General features: G+C 55.2%; 1 long non-coding RNA gene across 1 annotated transcript; it reads left to right on the top strand.

The window, feature by feature from the left end:
- The first annotated feature begins 737 nt into the window (after positions 1-737).
- On the top strand, positions 738-2,805 carry LOC104678436. The gene is made up of 2 exons (XR_750184.1): positions 738-925; positions 2,517-2,805. It is a non-coding gene; the product is annotated as an uncharacterized LOC104678436 (long non-coding RNA).
- The last annotated feature ends 4,584 nt before the right edge of the window (positions 2,806-7,389 follow it).

The raw sequence follows: 7,389 nt of genomic DNA, 5'->3' as shown, positions 1-7,389 counted from the left end.
TGAGACCAGCCGGCCGAGGGATTAAGAATATCGAGGGATGGAAGGGAGAGTAAAAGAAGGGGCACTTTTCCCCAGGGAAAGGGAGGCAAGGAGGGAGGGGTCGCGGAGGGAAGGAGGGGGCGTGGAGGGAGGGAAGCAGGAAAAGGGGGAGGGAGGAGAGGGAGGAGGGGGCGCGGAGGAAGGGGCGGGCCTCCCCCGCCGGCCTCCCTTCCTTCCCTGCTGCCCCCGCCTCTCGCACTAGCGCCCCATACCTGTGGCGCCCTCGCTCTGCCCAGTCCCGCGGCCTCCTCGCCACCGCTCCCCCGGGCTCCTCTCTCCCCCTCCGTGGGACCCGCCCCTCCGGCAGCCTCCGCCCCGCTGGCTTCCCCTTCCTGCAGCCCGGGACTCGGAACCTCCCCTGCCGCTCCCGGGCCTGGGCGCGCCTACCCTTCGTTTCTCCGACCTCGTGCTGCAGCTCCGGGCCCCTCGGCCGCGCCCTCCCCTCCTCCCCTGCGCACCCCACGGCTGGCCTCGGGGTCTCCAGCGCGCCGCCCCCGTCCCTGCCCTCGGCGTCCCGCAGCGCTCGCCTGGGTCGCTGAGCCGCCCCTGCCGCCTGGCCGCCCTGCAGTGCCGTCCTCCTGCGGGGGTCCCTCCGCAGGCCCCTGCTCTGGCCACCCAAGCACTTTCCGCCCTGAGCGTGGCAGCTGCTGCCGGGACCGCGGGATGGGAGCTCCCACGCAGCGTCCTACAGGCTCCTGGCCGCCGCGAGCCCGCGCGACTCGCACAGAGCAGGTCCATCCGCAGCGAGGGGCCGCTCACTCCCGCGGAGCCCGCCAGAGGACAAAGCCCCAGACAGACAGCAAATAGGGAGGCGGCTGGCACCCGGGGAGGCCGAGGCGGGAGGATCGCTGGGGCCCAGGAGTTCGAGACCCGCCTTGGCAACATAGTAAGACCCCGCTCCAACCGCCCACTATCTCTACAATAAATTTAAAAATTAGCCAGGCGTGGTACCAGTATTTCGGGGAGGCTGAGGTGGGAGGATCACCTGAGCCGGGGACGGTCGAGGCTGCAGTGAGACGAGATCGCGCCACCGCACGCCAGACTAGGCGACAGACCCCAGACCCCGTCACAGCAAAATTGAAGGAGGCGGCGGTTTCCTTCCGGAACCACTGCAGATCAAGTGCAGGGAGCTGTGGAACTCCTGGGCACCCAGCCCTCGGCGCCCTGCACCACCAGCCCTAGAGCTGGGTGTTCCGGCCCGGAGGGATAGGGGTTTGCAGGGTGGTGAGCGCTGAGGCTGCCCGCAGGGCGAGGGAGCTGCCGGGGAGGAGGCAGGGAGGCCGGCGTAGAGGGCCTGGGAGGCTGCACGCACAGCGGGGCCCCGGCTTTGTCCCGACCAGTTCCCAGAAAAGAGCTGAGAGGAGCGGGAGGGAGAGGAGGAGGAGAACCAGGCCGGGATTTTCCCGCCTGGGGTCAAACCAAAGCAAACAAACCAAAGTGATGCGCCTCGCAGGTGCCTTGCTTCCGCCCCTGCCGCAGCTGAGATTTGAAGGAAAGGCTCTGTGCCGAGTCCCAGCGGAGGTTTTGTAAATGCTGCGGAATTGGTCTCTCAGGGTTCACAGAGCAATCACCACACTTGCTTGGCCTCCTGGAAAGCCTTACTCTCTTTTTATAATTAAAAACAATTTTTTTGGCCGGGCTCGGTGGCTCACGCCTGTAATCCCAGCACTTTGGGAGGCAGAGGCGGGCAGATCACCTGAGGTGGGGAGTTGGAGACCAGCCTGACCAACCTGGAGACCCCTTCTCTACTAAAAATACAAAATTAGCCGGGCGTGGTGGTGGGTGCCTGCAGTCCCAGCTACTCAGGAGGCTGAGGCAGGAGAATTGCTTGAACCCAGGAGGCAGAGGTTGCAAGTAAGCCGAGATCGTGCCATTGCACTCCAGCCTGGGCAACAAAAGCGAAACAAAGTCTCAAAAAAAATTTTTTTTTTGTAGCAAGGGGGTCTCACCATGTGGGCCAAGCTAGTCTCAAACTCCTGGGCTCAAGTGTTCCTCCAGCCTGGGCCTCCCAAAGTGTTGGGATTACAGACATGAGTCACCGAGCCCAGCCAGCCTTACTGTTCAGAATGATATCACATCTTTGTGGACTGTTGAAAATGAGGTTGTTTTCCTCAGTCTCCTAGAAGCCCCAAAATAGCCATACAGATGTCCAAGCAGTTCTGGTTTGATTATCAAGGAGGATGTATAAAATAGCTACGTGTGAATGGGGTCTCTGCAAATGGAAACTGGCGGGGGAGGCTCGGGACTCAGAGGTCTGCGGGAGAAAGTGCATAATGAACACATACCCACGGCCTCTCCCCGTGTGCCCGGGCATCCTCCCACATAGGCCAAAAGTGCTCTGCAGAACAAAGTACTTTCGGTCCACAAAATGCCTCCCAGCTCTTGCCTGCAAAGGGAAGAAAGGATAGCTGAGGGTCATTAAGCAGAATGCCAGGAGATTTATGGAAACCCCCTCTGATAACTCAACCTAATTGCAGCTCCCTCCAGCGTGCAAAATGCGGCTAATGGACAGCTGCTCCTGCGGCTCTGATGTTGCTAGACCTCCTCAGCACTCAGCCCAGGGCAGCCAGGAAGAATGAATAGTGATTCAGAGGGATGGGAGGAAGCTGTGTGGCATTTCACAGATACTTATTGTAAAACTGCTGGTGGCCATGTCTTCTTTTCCTATCAGAGCCAATGAGTTTTGATATGTGAACATTTCTTCTCCTTCAGAGGTAATGTGTTGATTTGGCACTTTAATCTTAGAATAATCATTTCTAAAACCAACCCAACTGCTTTTCTTTACCATTTTCGCCTTGGCAAACAGATGAGTCTGTAGACTTGAGCATTGCTTGGGCACCGTCTGTGTGCAGGTCAGGCAGGGGATGCTGGTGGCTGGGAAACACAGAGGATGGAAGTGTCTTAGGTGCACATGAAGGGGTGGGGTCAAGTCCACAGGGGGTCGGCCCCTGGCAGCAGTCCGGGAGGGCTTCGTGGAGGAAGGGAGAGTTGAGTGATAAAGCGGTCCCCAGGTAAGGGGAAGAGCATCCAGGGAGAGGAGACTGCTTCTGGGAAAACCGGAGGCATCACCTCGCAGGGGCTGGTATGGTGGTGGCTCAGGTGGGAGGAAGAGAGACCCCAGGGAAAATAACAGGTTCCATTGACAGGAGGCCTGCGCCGCTGGGGAGGCGGGCTGGTGGTGGAGCCATGGCTGCAGGCCAGAGGGCTGCCTGACCAACAGGTGTGTTGGCCAGGGTCCTTGTAGCAAAAACAGGGAGCTGAGGACCTCATGGCAGATGAACAGTTCCCTGGAGAAATGAGTGGTAGTAGCTGCAGGGGCTGCTTCCTGGTGAGGGCTGCCTGGCTAGAGCATGGCCTTACATGGGAGGGTGCTGCCACCCGGTGACCCTGCAGGGACCCTGTGTGGAGGGAGCCGGGGGTGGCATGGGGATAGTTGCCTTGCTCTCCTGCTTTTGGCCTCCTGCAGCTCCCCTCACTCCCCACCCTGCCACACAAGGTTAAACCCACCAGGAGTCAGAAGGTGAAGGGCAAGGTCCCAGGGTGAGGCGCAGGGAGGAGACGGTGGCAGCAGGGAAGGTGCTACCTGCTGCAGTGTGAGACCTGGGAGCATCCGGGAGCTGAGGAGGCCTGTAGCGGGAGGAAGACAGTGGCCGGCAGCGACAGGAAGGGAGGGCCAGCATGGGGTGGCAGTCCCAGAGCTCGGGTTCCCTGCCAGGCCAACCTCTGTGGCCTGGGGGGTGGAGGTGGTAATTGCTGTCATATCATAAACACGTCAAGCTTACAGTGAAATCTCTAGTGTGGCTTGGGAACAAATGCATGTGCAGGTGTTTGAGTATCTGCGCTTACCTAATCTCAGGGAGCAGGAAAACGAAAGCTTACCATGTAAACACATCAGCAGTGGGGCTTATGTGTGTCTCCACATTGGAACCCCCAAGACAGAGACTGGAGGCAGAGTTGATTTCCAAGCCCAGAGTGCTGGGCAGCCTTTGGGTTTTATGTCTGCTTACTTGGAGCTCAGTGATAGAAATCTAGGCCCCAAAAGAGGAAAGGACTCTCCTGCATAACCGGCACAGCCGAGGAGTGCTTCAGGTGCAGCTGGATCCAGGCATCCTCAAATAGTGTGATTAGGACTCCACTTTGCTTTCTCACCTTGGCTTGGCTCTGCCCTGCTCTGTGTCGTTTTCAGACGAGGTGGGGCCCCAGCAGCTCTGGTCCCCTTGACATGATCCCAGAGAAGAGCCAGCCCTTCCCTCCTGGGTTCTACACCGTCCCCTAAGGGACCTCAGACTGGCCTGATGGGAGGTCTCAAGCAGGCCATGTGAAGGGCATTGCACAGGAAACACAGAAACGGGAATTCTGTAAGGTCAGCGGAGCTCTGAGCCGTTTGTTCTTGGGCCTGTTTTTATGATCCTCCCTCTAAATGTAGCTCACACTTCCCTGCTCCTGTGCAGGCACCTGGTGAGGGGGTTGTCATGGCCTCCTGCCACTCATGAGGCTGTCAGATACTACCTGTGCTGTCCCTGCATTCTTAAGCTCCAAATTGTCAACTAAGAAATGGTCATTTAAACAGAGAAAAGTGAGGCCGGGCACGCTGGCTCATTCCTGTAATCCCAGCACTTTGGGAGGCCGAGGCAGGCGGATCACCAGAGGTCAGGAGTTGGAGACCAGTCTGGCCAACGTGGTGAAACCCTGTCTCTACTAAAAATACAAAAATTAGCTGGTAGTGCTGGCAGGCACCTGTAATCCCAGCTTACTTGGGAGGCTGAGGCAGGAGAATCGCTTGAACCCAGGAGGCGGAGGTTACAGTGAGCCAAAATCGTACCACTGCACTCCAACCAAGGTGACAGGGGGAGACTCCATCTCAAAAACAAACAAAAATTGATTTCTGAAATGGTTTTTTCCACGGGCGGTGCCATCAGTGATCGTGCCTGTTCCACTGTGAGGTCGGTCGTGAGCTCTGTGACATTTCACTCTCAACTCAAGGCTTTTTTCTTTCATTTATGGCCATAGTCCAAATGGTTTCACAGATAAAGAAATCTACAAGCCCAATCGTGGTGCGAGAAAAAAACTTTAACACTACGTCGTTCAGAAGGAAATCAGGAAGAGGAATTTCTCCTTTGAGACTAAAAGAAAGTCAGCTTTAACCAGTACATTGGGGGGCTGGCTCGATGTGGTAAACAAACCAAAACATTGTTTTTAAATAAACAGAAATACATTTTTTCCCCTCAACAATGAACTCTTTGTTTTTTTTGGGGTGGGGGTGGGTGCACAGGATTTACTGTTTTGTTTTTTTTTAACCCAAAGAGAAGGAAAACACTTTCCTTACTCCTGAAAATGGTGAGTTTGTACATTGCCCCTTTATGTGGAGCAGTGTCATTTCAGCAACTACAGACAGATCAGTGAAGCTGAATCTCGTCCATCAGAGGCTGGGCTCTCAGGCACCAGGACCAGGGGCTTTTCTTCTAATAAGGGACACCTCTTCTCTGTGGGACCCAAGGCTTGGGACACCTCTTCTCTGTGGGACCCAAGGCTTTGGATTCCTCAAAGCCTGGAAGCTAGAGCTGGATGACAGGCTGATTCCAAGCGCATTTCTTGAGGCAACTTCAAAGTGACAGGTTTTGTTGAAGAAAAAGCTCTTCGTGGGGTAGTTGGGAAGATGGTTGGACCCTGTGTGGGGACCAGGAGGAGGGCAGAGGGGAAAGAGAGGAGAGAACACGCTCTCTGCGGTCACTCGAAGAGCTCCAATCCCATCGTGGGCCGGACCCTCATCACTTAGTCACTTCCCAAAGTCCCGCCTCCTGATACTGTCACTCAGGACCCCAACCCTTTTTTGGCACCAGGAACTGGCTTTGTGGAAGACAATTTTTCCATGGACTGGGTTGGGGGGATGGTTTCGGGATGATTCGAGCGCATTACATTTATTGTGCACTTTATTATTATTACGCTGTAATGTATAATGAAATGATTATACAACTCACCATAATGTAGACTCAGGGGGAGCCCTGAGCTTGCTTTCCTGCAACCAGACAGTCCCATCTGGTGGTGATGGAAGACGATGACACCCGAAGTGTGTTTCTGCTCTGTGATCTCATTTTGATCACTGTCACTGCAGAAAACCCTCCTTCACAAAGACAGGATGTTGGAAATGGAAGTGGGCTTTTCAGTGCTTTGGAGACAAACTCAGGAGATTCTGCCTTGACTGTACTCCAGAATGTATGGAGATTTGAAGTTGTCGCAAACATGCTTTGAAGGCCACCACATGCAGCTGTATAATTGAAGTCCATCAGCGCACTTGCCTTGATAAAGCCTGCCACTGCATACGGCTTCGTTGTCACCTGCCACTCACTGATAGGATTTTGATAGGACTGTGCGAGCAATTGATTTATGATGGTTTTTGTGCTGTCAAAACTCTCTGCTAATGTTCATCTGTATTTGCAGCCACTCCCAAGCACTGGCGTTGCCGCCTCAGCACCACCTCAGATCCTCAGGCATTAGTTAGATTCTGATAAGGAGCGTGCAACCCAGATTCCTCGCATGCGCAGTTCACAGTAGGGTTCGCGCTGCTATGGAATCTAATGCCACTGCTGATCTGACAGCAGGCGGAGCTCAGGCAGTCATGCTCACTCGCCCACCTGCTGCTCGCCTCCTGCTGTGCAGCCCAGTTACTAACAGACAGGTGCTGGTCCGTGGCCCAGAGACTGGGGGCCCCTCCTGTCACACAACCAAACTGGGTCCACTTGCCCTCAAGCAACAGAAGCCAAACACCAAAGCACCAAGTTTTTGCTACAAGAAGGCTTTATTGCCAGTTGATTGACATGGAGACTGGAGGAAGTGTTCCTATCTGTCTTCCTGCTGGCCTTGCACCATAGATGTAAGGGAGAGATTTTGAGGGTAGGGTTTTGGGGCTGGACAATGATTGGCTGGAAGGAGGGGGCTTTATTGAGTCCCTCGGGCACTCACTGTTGTCCTACGTGCTGCTTCGTGGGTTGCATGTTTTAAAAAATGTTGGCATTAGCAGGAACTGGAAGTGGGGTTTTTGACCCTCTGACATCAAAAGGTGGCTCGTGGGTGAGTCAGTGCACTCTGCAGACTAGTCAGCCACGTTGGCTCCAACTGGTCCCTCCTGGCAGCCCACTTAGTTGCAAATAGAGGGGGTTGTAGCAAATTGTCTTCTTCTCCACTGTCCTGCAAAATGAGCTCAAGAAATTTTCCTGGTTAACAAATCCTGTCTAATCCTGGGGCAGGTTTCAGTACCATCCCGTTAGGGATTGGGGCTTCAGCACATGAATTTGGGGGGTACACTTCAGCCCATGGCAAGCTGGATACTTGTGCTCCCTTCCTCGAGATGAG

The sequence above is a fragment of the Rhinopithecus roxellana genome, chromosome 5 (genome assembly GCF_007565055.1).
Source record: "Rhinopithecus roxellana isolate Shanxi Qingling chromosome 5, ASM756505v1, whole genome shotgun sequence".
NCBI classification, from domain to species: Eukaryota; Metazoa; Chordata; class Mammalia; order Primates; family Cercopithecidae; genus Rhinopithecus; species Rhinopithecus roxellana.
Note: the sequence above shows the minus strand (reverse complement) of the source record. Positions and strands in the feature narration are given on the sequence as shown.